The sequence below is a fragment of the Trachurus japonicus genome, chromosome 15, assembly GCF_045865225.1.
Source record: "Trachurus japonicus isolate A0001 chromosome 15, Traja_1.0".
NCBI classification, from domain to species: domain Eukaryota; kingdom Metazoa; phylum Chordata; class Actinopteri; order Carangiformes; family Carangidae; genus Trachurus; species Trachurus japonicus.
Genome location: NC_140921.1, coordinates 28,648,120 through 28,665,559, shown reverse-complemented (window position 1 = coordinate 28,665,559; position 17,440 = coordinate 28,648,120). Strand labels below are relative to the sequence as shown.

General features: G+C 43.1%; 1 protein-coding gene across 17 annotated transcripts in view; it reads right to left on the bottom strand.

The window, feature by feature from the left end:
• The window catches only part of ltbp1 (latent transforming growth factor beta binding protein 1), a 198,190-nt gene that overhangs the window by 145,200 nt on the left and 35,550 nt on the right, over positions 1-17,440 (bottom strand). The gene's annotated exons all lie outside the window — the stretch shown is intronic.

The window sequence follows — 17,440 nt, the reverse complement described above, 5'->3', positions numbered from 1 at the left end:
CAGTGATGATGTCTGGAGGTATAGTCACAGTAAGTGACATTTCTACATGAAGCAGAGACACTGTGGATAGATTTGCCTGTTTCAATGTGACAGCTGTCCCTCACACCATGGACCTACAGTGATTCCCTCATACTCATTGACCTTGCTCAATCCATTTGGAATTAGAATCAGTTTAAGCCTGGTACACACATAAAGATTTTCTAAATCTCAACCGATTTTTTATCTGTGAGAGACCCCACACATAAAGATAAAAAATTTTTGATTGAACAGTTTTGATCGTGTTGTGTGTGGTGTGCTCTAGAATCTCGTCCCCCATGCCAGAAATCTCGCGTGATCAAACATGATCTGATGTACTCTGTTGATGGTAGCCATGGAGACGTTAGCCACACTGGTTTGTTATGCTTAGAGCACTGGAATAAGAGAGTAACGACACTTCCCTTGACTCCCGTGGTAAGCATTTTGCGCAACGAGTGGCAGGATATGAGTATTGCAAAAGCGCCCAGAAAACTAATTCACTCCAATGTATGTGTGTTCCCCACTTGCTTGTAAATTGATGAAAATGGCCAATCAAATCACACTTATAATTTGTTTATTATAAAATGTAGATTTAAACATTCATGTAGAAAACTGTTGGGTTTTTTTTGTTTTTTTTACTAGCCTATGTGTTCATGTTTATCTGTAAGGGGTCCTCAATGATGCTATTAACGTGGGTGATCTATAAATGTCCTTAACTTATTGAAAATAATTTAATAACTTGCTCATTCACCAACAATGCAGAGATGTCAGTTCTTGAGCGCTTTTGCAATACCCATATTCCGCCATCAGGAGGCGCTTCCATTGGACCAATGCGTGTCGTTACTCTCTTATTCCAGTGCTCTAGTTATGCTATGTGTGCTGCAGTCAGCTCGCTTCTTTATTGGTTACATTCAATGTCACTGTGACCTTGACCTTTGATCTTGACCGCTAAAGTCCAATCAGTTCATTCTTAAAGGTAGGTTTAGAGATCTTATTCTGAAGCATTTTTTACTAAATTGTTTGAAATCCTCTTCACACTCCAATTGCAACCAAATAATGCAATGCTTTTTCACAAAAATGAAAAAAATCAGTCACCTGTGGGACGGACGGTCCTGTAAAAACACCATCCAATCATCTTCAATTCAATTGGATCATGATATGTCAATCAAACTGGCATCTTTGTCCCTCCCCGCCTCCCCGCTCAGAGTCATCAACTAGTTACGCCGCTGAAAATACAACGCCAGTGATCCAATGTACCGCACTCCAGTCTGGTAGGTGGTGATGGAGCTCTAAGCTGGATACTGGTTGGTTTATTATCATGTCAGGTGTTTCATTTCATGTGAATGAGCCATGAGAAAAAGCTGGCGGACAGTGAGCAATGCTGTGCAGTTACACACGACAGTATCGCGGAAAGCCTGAGTAAAGGGGCTTGGACTTTTGAGTTGTGTATTTTCAAAATGTGGCCTGCTAGAACCGCTCTTCCAGGAGCTCCAACCCTTCCTTTAAGTCACCATTTACATTCGTGCCAAATTTGAAGGGATTCCCTCAAGGCGCTCTCGAGATATTGTGTTCACAAGGCCGAAATCATTTTTTTTGTGTGTGTGTGTGTGTGTGTGTGTGTGTGTGCTGGCATATGTCCATCTGTAGCGAAGAGTCTGTAATTACACAAAGCTCTGTTTTGTGCAGGCAGATGATAGGGGAGAGGGCTGAGGTTTACATATTGTGTGCACACGTGTACATACATGCACAGGTATGTTTTACCTGACTATAGCACAGGACATTACACAGCAGCCTAGTGGACCAAGTTAAAGCAGAAGTAAGTGATATATTTGTGTTAATATAAGTATTAAATAGTTATATCTTCCGACAGCAATCACTTACATAGAGTGTTTGGACTGAAACACGGGTCTCTCAGTCCCTCTGCTCTGCTCTGAGCCGAAGAGAAAACATTTATCGTATCCTACAGTTTTTATCCAATGAGGAGAGAGAACGGCATGCAGGGCTGTGTGTGCAGCCAAGGAACGCCGTGAATGTGGTGACGTAGCGACGAGGACTGTTATGGTGCGTTCAAGGAAACTCGTATTTTTCCGACCGTGAAGTGGTACCAGTTCGATCTGGTAGGAGTTCACAGGTCGGAAGTTACGAGTGGCCGCTATAGTGACTTTCACCGGTAAAACAGGTCGGAAAAACACGAGTGGGTTGCCTGAAACGCTACAAAGTCGTAAGTTGTGACTTGAAGCTGTAATTTACGATTTCAAAAGCCTGCCTGGAACGCAGCATTAGCGAAAACGACCGGACCACTTACTTCTGCTTTAAGTCTTGGTTTTATGGTTAGCTTCACTAGTGATGGATCTCAGAGATGTGTGAAAATGACTCATGAAAAGGGAAATGAAGCAACTGATGAAAACATCACGGGCTAGCAGAGAAGTCAGTCCCTCTGTGGTGGTCCTCGACTGAAGACCAGGTCTGACCCTGATCTGTTCAGATCATATCCTTAGTATAAATTATGGCTGCACGATATGCAAAAAAATATCAAATTGGGATTAATTTCTCAGATATTGCGATGCATTCCTACCACTTCAAGTCTCATATGCTTTGTCCAAACATGTTATATATACACCATCACATCTTCCCCCATCCTGTTCTAGTATAAACACAAGTTGAATGACCACAGACTGTAGATAAAGGTGGACGCAGCCTCAGTGACTTCACCCTGAGGTGTTTGAAGAGCTCAGTGAGCTGCTCCACCATCACCATGTTGGCAGACATCTTTCAACCCCTAAACTAATTGATGAATTAATATATTAAGATAATCCAAAAAAGGTTTCAGTGATGCTGTACTGTATAGGAAAGTAAGACCTGCAGCAATTCCTCCATTTACTTATTCATCTATATCACTTATTGGCTTAATTTCTTTCTATATTGTACATAGGGTTGGGCATTGAGAATTCAGAATCGTTTGGAACTAGTGGAACATTTCAATTCTATCGGAATCGTTAAGAAGTTTTAATTTTGTTTCCCCTAAATGGTTCCTAAGCAATTATGATTTGCGCTTCATCTTTGGTTTGCAGTCCGCCAACTGCCGGTAAAACCAGTAGACCGTGCAAACTTTTATAATAACATGACAACAACATAATCACAATAACTTATTGTTTTGGATTTGGATTTCCAGACTGGAGATTCCTCAGTTGTGTCTGAGACAATCTTACTGACAGAGGACGATCAGTTTCTATGGAGACAGTTTGCTAACAGAGTTGATTTTAAGCATTTGCATCCACCGCTTGTGTCTGTGGACTAAACCACAACCACATGACTGCTGCGGAGCATCCTGACCCTGTCAGCGCTCTGCCAACAGAAACACATGTTTGTGTCAAAGTTCACCGGAGAACCGAGTCCACACAGATTCTCCACATGTCGCTGCCACCGCCTCCTCCTCTCCGCCCAGCAGCCTACAGCTAGACAGTGTTTTAAAAGTATTTTTATGTGTTATGGGTTTTTTTTTTGTATAAGTTATATAGCTTATGATATACAGTATATACAGAGATGGACAGAGTACTCGACCCCAGTACTTGAGTAAGTACAAATACTACTGGTCAAAATTTACTCCGTTACAAGTAAAAGTAGCTCAGTCGACATGTTACTCGAGTAAGAGTAAAAAAGTACTTGCTTTTAAAGATACTTAAGCATCCAAAAGTACATGCTTTTAAATTTACTTTAAGTAAAAGTAAGAGTAAGAGTAAATTTCTTATTTTTCACATCAATGAATTACTATATTTTTTTCTAGATGAATTTAAGGAGCTTTTAACTCTTGTTTCTGAGAATGAACTCTTTGAAAGCAGCTGCACTGATGTGCTGCTTTTAGAACCACAATGTTATATAAAGCTGCAGAAACACCTAGAAAAACAAATAAACTGAATGGGATCATAAGAGGACAGCAACTGTCATTTTCACGTTTTGTCCGATAGTATTTTAGAAAAAAAAAAAAAAAAAAGAGCAGACCTGAAAGTAACGAGTACTTTTCAGCCTTCCTAGAAATTAACTCCAGTAAAAGTAAAAGTATTTGTCTTGGAAATGTATTCAAGTAAGAGTAATAAGTATCAAAGAAATTGAATACTCAAGTAAAGTACAAATCCTCTGGATACGTACTTAAGTACAGTACTCAAGTAAATTTACTCCGTTACTGTCCACCACTGTATATACTGTATATATATATATTTAGTACTCAATGTTCTGTTTCTCTTGTAGCTGTTGTTACAAACCAATTTCCCCTCGGGGGTAAATAAAGTATAACCTAACATCTGGAAATATAACTGTATGAAAATGCTCATATTTCTGGGACATTAGCGGCACACTACAACCCCCCCCCACACACACACATCAGTTACCTCAGAGATGACCTCATCGCTGCCCCCCCCCCCCCCACAGAGCTGAGTTGTGTTAGCATTTTGAAACAACCCCGCAGTTCATTTTCCACTTTGAGCAAAGCTCTCTCTGCTTTCTTTTCCAGCTAGAGTAAATACACCCCACCCTCCCTCCCCACCCTCCACCCCCCACCCTCTTCACCCTCTCCACCCTCTCTGGCCTGGGACTGAGCTGCCATCTGGTCCGTGAATACTTTTCTCTCCTGCTCTGAGACTGAGGTCATGTACACGGGCGCTCGGTGCTGTGACAGCGGTGACACGCTAAGTGATGGTAATTAACTTGTTAGCCGGGTACAGGAAGTAGATCGGTCACGCTGATGCCCTGCCCCCCCCACCCCCACCCCCCTCCCCTTTTGATCAGCGCGCGCTGGTGTCCCGGCGCTCCCGGACCCTCGCCCCGACGCCCCGCACCTCCGCCTGGGAGTGGGCTCTGAAGGAGTTAAAAATACTCTGGGTGTGTGTGAGGGAGCATGTGGTGGGAGGTATAATGATTTCCTTTGTGTCGCTGCCTTGATGCCTTTAAACTCCAAAATGGAGAAAAGAAAATTGCTCAGACTTCATGTGTAAGTGCAACAGTCTGTTTGACCTTGCATGGGTCTGGGACAGATGTTCCCTGAATTCTGAAGCAGGTAGCAGCGGGGAGAGATGACATGGATAAATGAGGTACTGAATTCCACATCTTCTGAGTCCCCGGCTGAGCTCAGATCAGCCTCCGATAAGACCGCTGTCTGCTGAGGATCTGACTGATCCTCAGGCCCAGAGATGCTTTTATCTTTCCACGGGCTGGGGACGGTGATTAAACATCCTGGTTTATTCTCTGAATCCCCTTTGACTCCAGTCGTTTCAACACGAGGTAAACAAATGTACAAAACAGATGTTTGTTCCTCCTCCTGTCTCTGTTTTCAGACTGGAGTCAATCTAACCTGTGACAGGAGGATTTGGCCAATCACAGGCCAGAGAGAGACAGATGGACAGACAGACGGACAGAGAAAAAGCTCACTCCTACATGTGTGCATTCACACACACACACACACACACACACACACACACACACACACACACACACACACACACACACCTCCATTTAGTCAGTGTAAAGCAGTGCTTCTCAAACTATGAGGCGCGCCCCACTGGTGGGGAATAGCCAGAGATGGACAGAGTACTCGACCCCAGTACTTGAGTTAGTTAGTTAGTTAGTTAGTTAGTTTTATTTGTCCACGATGTGGAGATTTGTTTTTGGTCTCATAATTTTTTTTTTTTTTTTTTTTTTTTTAGTTAGTTAGTTAGTTTTATAAGTAAGAGTACAAATACTACTGGTCAAAATTTACTCCGTTAAGAGTAAAGTAGCTTAGTCGACATATTACTCGAGTAAGATTAAAAAAGTACTTGCTTTTAAAGATACTTAAGCATCCAAAAGTACATGCTTTTAAATTTACTTTAAGTAAAAATAAGAGTAAGAGTAAATTTCTTATTTTTCACATCAATGAATTACTATATTTTTTTCTAAATGAATGTAAGAATCTTTTAACTCTTGTTTCTGAGAATGAACTCTTTGAAAGCAGCTGCACTGATGTGCTGCTTTTAGGGGTTAGGGTTTGCTTCTTTGACAAACAGCTTGTGTTCAATAGGATTTTAGAAAAAAAAAAAAAAAAAAAAAGAGCAGACCTGAAAGTAACAAATACTTTTCAGCCTTCCTAGAAATTAACTTGAGTAAAAGTAAAAGTATTTGTCTTGGAAATGTATTCAAGTAAGAGTAATAAGTACAAAAGAAATCTAATACTCAAGTAAAGTACAAATCCTCTGGATATGTACTTAAGTACAGTACTCAAGTAAATTTACTCCGTTACTGTCCACCACTGGGAATAGCAATATAACAGGTTGGGCGCAGCCTGGACGCACTGCCCACGGAACCGTTGTCAAGCTGGATAGACCAGATCGTACCAGACAGGAAGTCGGGCACAGAAAAAGCGAGAGAATCCGGTCAATTTTCAAAAAAAAAAAAAAAAAAAAAGATGATTAATTAAGTTGTTGCTTGTCCGTCTATAAATATTTGTCAGTTGCGTCTGCACACGAGAGACAAACACACACATCCATACAGTGGGTACTAGTTTCATTTGGACGTTTCCCTCACGTAACGCGTGATTCACGCGTTGCGTGAAATTGTAGGTCACACTGTAGCCACTAGGTGGAAGCATCGTACCGAGATGCAGCTCAAAAGATTTTAGGATAATTCCACGTTTGACCACAACGTAGCTGCAATGGAGAGTGGCGCTGTTCATAGGCCATAGGTCTTCCTTTTGCAGCAGTGGTCGAGAGAGCTAGAGAGTGAGTGGAGAGAGGGACCGCTACGCCGGTCAATCAGATCAATGTTGTTTTTTTTATTGTTTCACAGTGGTTACAGTAGCCTACGTTCAACAGGATCAGTGGTTTTAAATAACCATGCTAGCGTTTTACCATCTCTCATCTCTGCCAGTCAGCCTCTCAACCTGCCGCCTCTCTCGCGTGCGGGCGCACCGCACGTAAACACACGTGAGACGTGGACACATTTATTTTATTTATTTATTTTTTCTGTGGGAAACACTGATCAAGCTGTGCGTACGCACAACTCTCCGCAATATTCCATTGATAAATCACACCGGACCCAAGAATGGTGCGGACATGAACACACCTCATATTCCACCCCCAGAATGCCTCAGCACAACCATATGGTCAGCACGTGCATAATTAAGTAGCCATGTGCGCTCTGTGGAGCGGCAACAAAGTAACAACAAAGACAACACCCGGAATGATGCTTCGGTGGACCTGGCCTGCCCTCGCTTTTGAGGTCGGTTGTGAGAAAAATGCCTGCTGTCCAGACAACTGTGTTTTTTTTAAAGCACCCCTGCATTACACAAACACACACATACGGTATATATAGCCGCACATATAGGCTATATCAGTGATCATAATAATGATGATAAGAGAAAATGCATTGTTCACTAAAACTGCACGTTGGCATCCCAGACTGAAATAAAATCTTTGCTTACAGTGAGAGCTGCTCTACTAAGTGAACTATACCTTTCTTGCGTTACTAATGTTATTGTGTCTCGAGTGTTTCAGAGTCGGCCGGCTGTAAACCAGCTGACCCCGACTGACTTTTTTTTTTTTTGCGGTCACATCAGCACGGCTGCATCTTCGGTCGCGGCTGCTGTGGCATTTGCCCATATTGCCCTATGGCCAGTCCGTCCCTGTCACTGGTTGTTTGTGTTGTCTGTCAAAACATGGATGAATGAAACCTATACCCACACATCTTGTAGCCTATTTCTATCGAGGGAAAGTTATCCTGTTTTATCGACCAGCCCGAAAGTGACATAGGCTATTGCCCGTTCATTCATGAGAAATCATCCAGCTACACTCTCAGTCAAACAAGGTGGGGAATGAACACTACTGTACAGAAGTTGGCTCATTTTAAAAACACACCGGCAGCATCGCCCACTGAGTTAATTAACTGCTGTGTGGAAAACCACGCTGTGGTGCGTAATCGCGGTGCAGATGGATGTGTTTGGAGCTGACAAGAGGATCGATAAAAGAGAGTGAGACGTACTATAGCTGCCGTCGTTACATTTTTCTCATTGAAAAACTATACTGTATTATTATTATATTGCATTCCCCATTCGTGTTCACTGCTCCGTGCTGCTGTCTTATAGAGGCGATCTGCTGCTCACAGATGCCACCTGGCGGTTGTTTGGGCACATTGCAGCTTCTGGTGAAAACACAATTACTCCGCCACAAAAAATCCGCGTGAATCTCGCGTGAAACCGTCCAAATGAAACTAGTACCCACTGTACATACAGAGCTAGAGACAGACCTGTGTGTGTGGAAAACCGAGTACAGTCATGTTAGAAATAAAGAGAGGAAAAACATACGGTAACACAGGCCTATACAGTATGTCCAAAAGACTATTTCCCATGAGTGAAGGAGGATTGGATGGTGGCAAAGGTTTAGTAATGAGGAAACTGTCACTGTCAGCAGCCCCAGACAGACAGACAGACAGACAAAAGTTTTTCTCAGACACTTCACAGACTTCGTATTGACAAACAAGATGTTAAATTTGTAAAAAAGTCATATGTTGATTATAAACACTAAGCACCATACGCCCTAGTTTTCTGATTATGAAATTATGACGTGACCTAATACCACCCCCAGCCCCCACCCTCCCCAAGGTGGGGCTTGAAAATCCCCCCTTGTCCAAGGTGGGGAATGATCGAAAAAGTTTGAGAACCACTGGTGTTCAGTAAAAGAACTGACACAGCAGTGGTGTGGAAATTGCAATTGAAATCATTAAAATCATTTTTTATCATCACTAAAATAAAAATGATGGGGTGTTTGGTGGTCCAGTGGTTTGAGAGAACGTCCCATGTCGGCATACGCCTGACGTGCTGATCGCTGGTTTGACTCCCGACCGAGACGATCATTTGTGCATGTGAATCCCACAGTCTCTCCCACTGCTTTACTGTTTCTCTACATTGTCCAATCAAATAAAGGCAAAAATACCCCAAAAATATCTCTATAGTATATATATATATACTTATATGATTTGTGTTGTGTAACATAACATTAACATTATTTCCATTGCGCTGTCTATCAGTTCTCTCATAACTCAGCAGATAACAGATACAGTAAAGGCTAAACTTATACAAGACTTGGCACAAACGCTCCTTGGGTTTTACTCTGTTGATAAAAACAGCTAGCTACTTGATGGCTGCCATTATTTCTGGCAAGGAAATGTTATTTTTCATAATACTCTGGGGATAAATACAGTTTTTTGAATTGAAAATTGGACTGAATAAGTCAATCCACCATTTTCTCATATAAGAAACATAGGTGTCAAAATATAACAATGTAGAAGGTTAAATATAGCACGCAAATTAAATGAAAGTATATTTCAGCAAAACATTACTCACACAAGAACTGCCAGCTCTTACACAACTTTTGTTTTATTATTCATCTGTTTTAGTCATGAATGACCTCAGACAGATAAACATAACAATTTTGGTGCTTTTTTCCCACATCTGAGAGATTTTTATCTGCTGCGCTGTTACTGATTGTATTGAACGCAACACACAACAGCTGTCAAGCCCTCGGCGGGGAAGACTTAACTCGCGTTCTGTGGTTTGACTCGCTTCACCTGCATCGCACGGTGACAGGCTGTAAACTTTACAAACCAATGATCAGACCACAGAACTAACTTGTAGACGGGTGATGGCAGCACCAGGTGGGGCAGCTGTTAGCCGCTTCAATGCTCGCTGTCAACAGCCCGGCAGGAGAAAAACTCTACACCGCAGGATTTCATTACCGAGCTGTGACCGAGATGCCAACTTGTCCTCTCTCCAACTGTGTGGTTTCACAACCCTAGTGGTGAACAAAGACTTTAAAACATGAGGTCGTAGGTGAAACTTGAGCCATGTACGGAGCGGAGCGGAGTCTCCATGTGCAGGGGAGTGAGTACGATGTATCTCTCGTGTGTGTAGATAATGTGGATTGAGGAAAATACATGATAGCGACACGCAGTTTTCGTATTTGCACGTATATGTTATGGCTTCATGGTAGCTTGTTATACTCTCTGTCTCCTCCTCCATCCTTTCCAGCCATCAGTCCTTTTTTATTCCCACAAAGGAAAAGCAGTTAAAGGGCCCATATTATGCAAAATCCACTTTCTGCTGGTTTTGTAGCGGTCCTATGTGTTCCCGTGGCCTTTCTATGACGCCTGGAGGTGAAAAAAGTCTGTTCACTCCCTTAATTGATTGCTACACTTTTTTGAGATCTTGTCTCCAAACGGGCAAATTGAAAGTGCTGTTGTACTTGACGTCAGGAGCAGCTAACTCCTTATTCTCCCCCTGGGCCAGTCTAGAAAAACGTGAGCTCCGCCCGCTGAGACTTTTCCGGAACAGCGACAGCAGTATCGCGGCCGCCAGATGATCGTTTTAAATCACCGACTGAAAAACAGCCGTCTGTCATTTAAAAATGAAATCGTGGACCGTAACGAGAATCGGTACCGGAGAATATTGTACCGCTTCTCATCAGCGCAGCGGTCCTCATCATGGAATGAGAGCGCATCTGAACGAGGAATGGTGCAGACACACCAACTCCGGCGGCGACGGATCCCGACGCAGCTAATCGCCGAACGCACCGGCGAGTGGGCGGGTCTGTGTGACGTATTATGGAGCTTGAGTTTCGCTCTGCCGTTTCCAACATGGCGGCCGGGTCACAAACGATCTCATTTTATAGTTAAACAACACACTAAAAGTATGTTTCTGAAAACATTTGAGGCGGGAAATGTGTAGTGCAGTAACAGAATCTTGATTCATATTTGATCAACACTGCCTAGTTTGATAGTTTGAACGGAGTTTCGGGAGCCGGCTGCATGCATCAGACGGACCCAATCTGCATAAAGTAGATCCATGATGCACCGCGCGGCCAGATCTCTTGCTCTGCATAGACAATGAATGGGATCCGTCGACTTGACGTGCATCACCGGAGTTGGTGTGTCTGCACCTGAAGTCTCTTCTCCCAGTGTAAAACCACGTCAATATTCTCCGGTAACTTCTCATCAGTCGCACCGTGCACAGTTTGTGCTGCTCCTCAGTTTCACTTGTTTTATTTGACAGTTTCACACAGAACTTTGTAATGCCCATGTTTCTCCTTCTTCTGCCCAAGTAAAAAGGAACATTTACATTTTTTCAGACAAGATGAGAGTCTCAGAAACTTTTTTTTTTTTTTTTACTGAGCATCTATTTGATCATTGGGAAATCTATGGAGTTATTTTTGTCTCATAAATATCTGTAAACGCACAGAAGGTGATCTACAAATGTTCCTTGGTTTGCACACGTGTTTTGCTATCCACAAATACAAATTTCTAATTTGTAACTTGTATTTTGGTTTTTACAAATAAATGTGTATTTGTAAATATATTGTGTATTTGTAAATGTATAATTTTCCATTTGTAAAAACAAAAGAGCCATTTGTAAAACCGAAAATTCTGTTTGTGAAGTGTAACTCTGCATTTGTGGATCACCAATCACACACACGCATCTCTTTCCGCAATGACGTATTTCTGAGACATTCCTGCCGAGATCCACACAGATCCACAAACTCACAGCTGCTGATTCACAAAGGGCCGCTCTCCTCACCAGGAGGGGCAGTGTTGGCGAGTAGCTGAATGAAAACTAACGAAGAAGACTGCTACTGGCTTATCTCGAGAAATTATTTTAATTCCCACTGTTAATGCGTCACTTCATTAAGTTTTAATGTTTTTTCATGCGATAAAGTAACTGTTTAGATCCCCAATATGCGGTTAGTTTATCCAAATGACGCCTGTTTGGAAGTTTGCTCCGCCGTTCGCGGAGCAGTGAAGCTCCATCTGTGGAGCAGCTAAGCTAACTAGGCTACCACCGGACGAGCGGTCTATCACAGAGGCTACAGCCGGGCTGCTGTGGTTTTCGGCCGGCTCACCTCCGCTGTCATCCAGGTCTCCCCCGGCTTGTTTTTTCCCCCGGAATGACGAAGCTGGTTAGCCAGCCCACCGCAGCAGCCCGGCTGCTGTTTAGATCTGATTACATGTTTAGATGTTAGACTGTTTAGATCCCCAATATGTGGTTATTTTTATCCAAATGACGCCGGAGCAGTGAAGCTCCACCTGTGGAGCAGCTAACTAGGCTACCACCGGGCGAGCGGTCTATCACAGAGGCTACAGCCGGGCTGCTATGGTGGTCGGCTGGCGAAGCCACGGCGTCTTCTCGGGGGAGAAAACGAGCACTTCAGTAAACCGGTTGCTGCCTCTGGATGAGCAGATCACCACAGAGGAAGCAGCCAGGGCTGCTGTGGTGGTCGGCCGGCTAAGCCGCGGCGTCATTCCAGGGGAGAAACCAAGCCCCAACCCGGTTGCTGCATCTGCATCAGCGGATCATCACAGAAGCAACAGCCGGGCTGCTGAGGTGGTCGGTCGGCTAATCTGCGTCGTCCTCCCAGGGAAGAAAAGGAGCCCATCAATCTACAATTTAGAGGTTTACCGCCGGCTGGATGAATTATTTTTAGGAGATAAATGTTGTCTCATTCAGTGGTGTAGTAGGCTATATCAACAAACAAAACTATTTAGTCTATAATGGGCTATGTACAATCACCACCGCTACATCGATAAATAAATGTTTTACAATGAAACGGTCAGTCAGTTGACATTAACAATGCAGGTCGTTTTCTCCCCTGGGAGGAGACCGCGGCTTAGCCGGCCGACCACCACAGCAGCCCGGCTGTAGCCTCTGTGATAGACCGCTCGTCCGGTGGTAGCCTAGTTAGCTGCTCCACAGGTGGAGCTTCACTGCTCCGGCGTCATTTGGATAAAAATAACCACATATTGGGGATCTAAACAGTCTAACATCTAAACATCTAATCAGATCTAAACAGCAGCCGGGCTGCTGCGGTGGGCTGGCTAACCAGCTTCGTCATTCCGGGGGAAAAAACGAGCCGGGGGAGACCTGGATGACAGCGGAGGTTAGCCGGCCGAAAACCACAGCAGCCCGGCTGTAGCCTCTGTGATAGACCGCTCGTCCAGTGGTAGCCTAGTTAGCTTAGCTGCTCCACAGATGGAGCTTCACTGCTCCGCGAACGGCGGAGCAAACTTCCAAACAGGCGTCATTTGGATAAACTAACCGCATATTGGGGATCTAAACAGTTACTTTATCGCATGAAAAAACATTAAAACTTAATAAAGTGACGCATTAACAGTGGGAATTAAAATAATTTCTCGAGATAAGCCAGTAGCAGTCTTCTTCGTTAGTTTTCATTCAGCTACTCGCCAACACTGCCCCTCCTGGTGAGGAGAGTGGCCCTCCTGGTGAGGAGAGCGGCCCTTTGTGAATCAGCAGCTGTGAGTTTGTGGATCTGTGTGGATCTCGGCAGGAATGTCTCAGAAATACGTCATTGCGGAAAGAGATGCGTGTGTGTGATTGGTGATCCACAAATGCAGAGTTACACTTCACAAACAGAATTTTCGGTTTTACAAATGGCTTTTTTGTTTTTACAAATGGAAAATTATACATTTACAAATACACAATATATTTACAAATACACATTTATTTGTAAAAACCAAAATACAAGTTACAAATTAGAAATTTGTATTTGTGGATAGCAAAACACGTGTGCAAACCAAGGAACATTTGTAGATCACCCTTTGTGGATAGCAAAACACGTGTGCAAACCAAGGAACATTTGTAGATCACCTTCTGTGCGTTTACAGATATTTATGAGACAAAAATAACTCCACAGAAACCAATGCCTGACCCCATCACTATTCCCAATGTCAACACTGGCACATGTACCTGTAGTGAAAACCACACCCTCTCCCCTCGACGGCTGTGGAGTGGACGTGGTTTACACATCTTATTTTGCATTTCAAGGTGCAGACACAGAAATGGCTCGTTCTCAGCAGAGCTCTGGAGAGACACTTTTAGATTAGAGATTTAGAGCTGCAGATTGATTTGGGGACAATACACTAGGAATACAATGTGGTTGGACAACTTAGACCCATCTGAAATGGTTGAAAAACAGCATAATATGGGACCTTTAACACAGGGCTGAGGAAAAAACAACAGATCTTATCAGAGTGAATCCTGCTCTCCTGTTGACAATAAGAGTGATCGGAGCTGAATGCAACGTGACGTCACTACCTGTGAGCTACGGGCTCCTGCTGCAGAAAAAACACTCTATTATTAGAGACTAATTCAGTGTGTGTGTGTCTGTGTGTGTGTGTGTGTGTGTGTGTGTGTGTGTGTGTGTGTGTGTGTGTGTGTGTGTGTGTGTGTGTGTGCTGGTGGTTAAGTGGGGTGAGTGTGGACTCGGTGCAGACACAATACCCAGAGACAGTCACAGCTTAATTGACTTGACTCCCCCTCCTGCCCTGTGTGCTGCTCATCATGTAGTGCTGCTTGGCTCTGCAGTGACAGGCTGACAGGCAGCACAGTCGGCAAGGTGCCAGGTGTTCTCGCAGCCAACACACACACACACACACACAGAGGGAAGATGTTCTGTCTGGTTTAATATAAGCCAGTACATCAGCATAAAAACTGGCTCAAGTTGAACTATATTCTGTTCACGTTATACGATAATGTCAAACTTTAATCACCTCCTCTGCTCAGACTAGTTCAGGTTTCCTCCCTGTTTTCCAGAATCAGAGAACATATTCACTGCTGTCAAGTTTCGTCATCATTATCTATTCATAATTAAATCAGAAGTAAGCGGAATGTTTGTGTTAATATAAGTCTTAAATAGTTATATCTTCCGACAGCAATCACTTATATAGAGTGTTTGGTCTGAAACATGGGTCTGTCAGTCACTCTGCTCTGCTGTAAGCCGAGGAGAAAACTTTCCTTGTATCCTACAACTAGCTGCTGGAAAGCTACAGGGGGCCAAAACCCCTTTCTTGGGTCATTTTGCTGGCGAAATTATGTAAATGCTAATATTTAGGTACTACAATGGCATAAATAGTCAGACAACTATAAAATTTGGCAGAGAGTATCTTGACACATAGGGGGAGGCATGAAAAAAAGATTCTGGGGTTTGTTGCAACTAAATTTTAAGATATCACCCTCAACATCCCAAAAAAAAAAGTATTGTTCGCCTGACAAATTCTCATGAAAATTATTATTTTTCAGCACTTTATGGAGAATATCTATGCCTAACATGTATATAGAAAATTTCCTTAATTCATAAGCTTCCATTTGAGTCCAAGATAGCCTTTCTACTAGCTACTGGAAAGCTACAGGCTGTCTTCAAACAATGCAACACCAATTGTGAAAAACTACATGTAACTGACATGATCAGAAAACATTCTATTTCTGGTCTCCCCAAAGTGAAAAGATAGAGAAGACCGTTGGCCACAGCAAGTGGGGCTTTTGAGTAGGGCTGACCCAAAAAATTTGAAGCTTCGAAGCTTCGTTCGTTGCCATGGTAATGGATCATGAAAGTCCATGATCGATTTTTTTTGTTTTGTTCCTTTTTTCCTTTTTGACACCTGATCTCATCTGCGATTGTTACATTAAAATGAGTAGGCTACTTGGCATCCTGGAAACCTGCCTGATTTTGGAGATATGCAGTGTTTGTTTGCCATTACTTTCATTATTTCCGCTACGATCGTGCCCCCCCCCCCCTCCCGTCAGACATTAGTATGATCACGCACCCCCACGGCCGTCGAAGCTTCGATTATCAAAATATGATAATTGGGACAGCCCTACTTTTGAGATAGAAAGGCTATCTTGGACTCAAATGGAAGCTTATGAAAAATAATAATTTTAATGAGAATTTGTCATGGTCTTTTTTGGGATGTTGAGGGTGATATCTTAAAAAAGAGTTGCAACAAACCCCAGAATCTTTTTTTCCTGCCTCCCCCTATGTGTCAAGATACTCTCTGCCAAATTTTTTGGTTGTCTGACTATTTATGCCATTGTAGTACCTAAATATTTGCATTCACATAATTTCGCCAGCAAAATGACCCAAGAAAGGGGTTTTGGCCCCCTGTAGCTTTCCAGCAGCTAGTTGACCGGGTTGTCCACCCAGGTTTTAATCCTTGAAGTTCCTAGATATCATTTCTGGTGTCAAACCTTTTACAACGCTCCGTGTCTGTTTTCCAAAAAACTGGGATTTTGCCCCCTGGGTAGTGGGGTGAAAAATTCATATTCGAACGGTAATGACCTGCTCGATATGTGGGCTGCATTCTGCTCATTCAATATTCGTTCGAACCTCATTTTTCGAAAAAGTGACAGCTCTACCACACTCATCTAACGGAACGTTATGAGACGGAGTTGTTTTCGAGGTAAATTCATGCAAAACCGTTGATGCGCGTTCCTGTCAGGGGCAGTTTTTCAGTAAGCAGTCTCTGTATTTGCCTAAAAAAAAACTCTATCTGTACCAACCTGACACACTGAAGTGACAGCTGTGATCACTATCACACACCAGCTACTTGCTCCTGGTTGAAGATAATGTGATGGACTCCAGCAGATGTCTCTCTCTGCTGTAACAGAAACACTCAGCCCACACTGATTGGACAGCGGCGTTGCTTCAGAGTGGAGCCTAATCCCTCACAATCTTTGAGTATAGACTGTGACTTGTAGAGGAAACACAGATCAGACATAAACGTGTTTCAATTTGGTCTATTATCGTGTTGCTCTGGGAGCTAATGTTAATTAATGAGAGTTTGTCCCACCTGAATGTTTGTACTCTACTGTTTCACACCGAGAGGGAATATTGGACTGAAGTTAATCAAATTCATGCAGTTTGCCGACTGGATGTCAGAGCCCATTTCTGTGCAGGCAAATCATTTCTCACACTCACATCAGCTGTGAAACGCTGCACTGCAGGCAGTTCAGAGCTGAGGACAGGACACCGAGGACTCAGTACAGTAGTACGGGAATGAAGGATCCAGATTTAATCTGTTTTATTTTAGCTGATACTGATCAACTAAAACAAGCCAAGCATCAGGATGCATTCAGACCATCTCTGATGTGACGTGGTCCTTTATCTTGTAGAGGAAACCATTACCGTTCACTCAGGAGAGCAAACTGAACAATTCAGGTTCACAAAAAAGTTTTGTCTATGAGACCGCTGAGATATGTTCACATCAGGAGGTTTGACAAAGCGCTATTCTGCCTTGCAATGCAATCATCCACCAACGTATGACTTCATCCAGTCTGGAGGAGGAGCTGGAATGTCTCCTGATCATCTCTCCTGAATCAGATCAGTTAGTGTAGCTGAATCACATGTTGTCAACTACGGCTGCCAAGAGCAAAGACAACATAAACCAATCTGCAATCTAAAGTAGGAGTCAAACTCATCCCCTCAACCATACACACAGGACACCACCACCATATAACAGCTACGCAAAACAGTTTGGTGGGGCTTAAACATTTCTATAATATTCTACCATGATAAATTTCATTTTTTCTTGGACAAATTTTGTGACACCTCTAAATTGGACT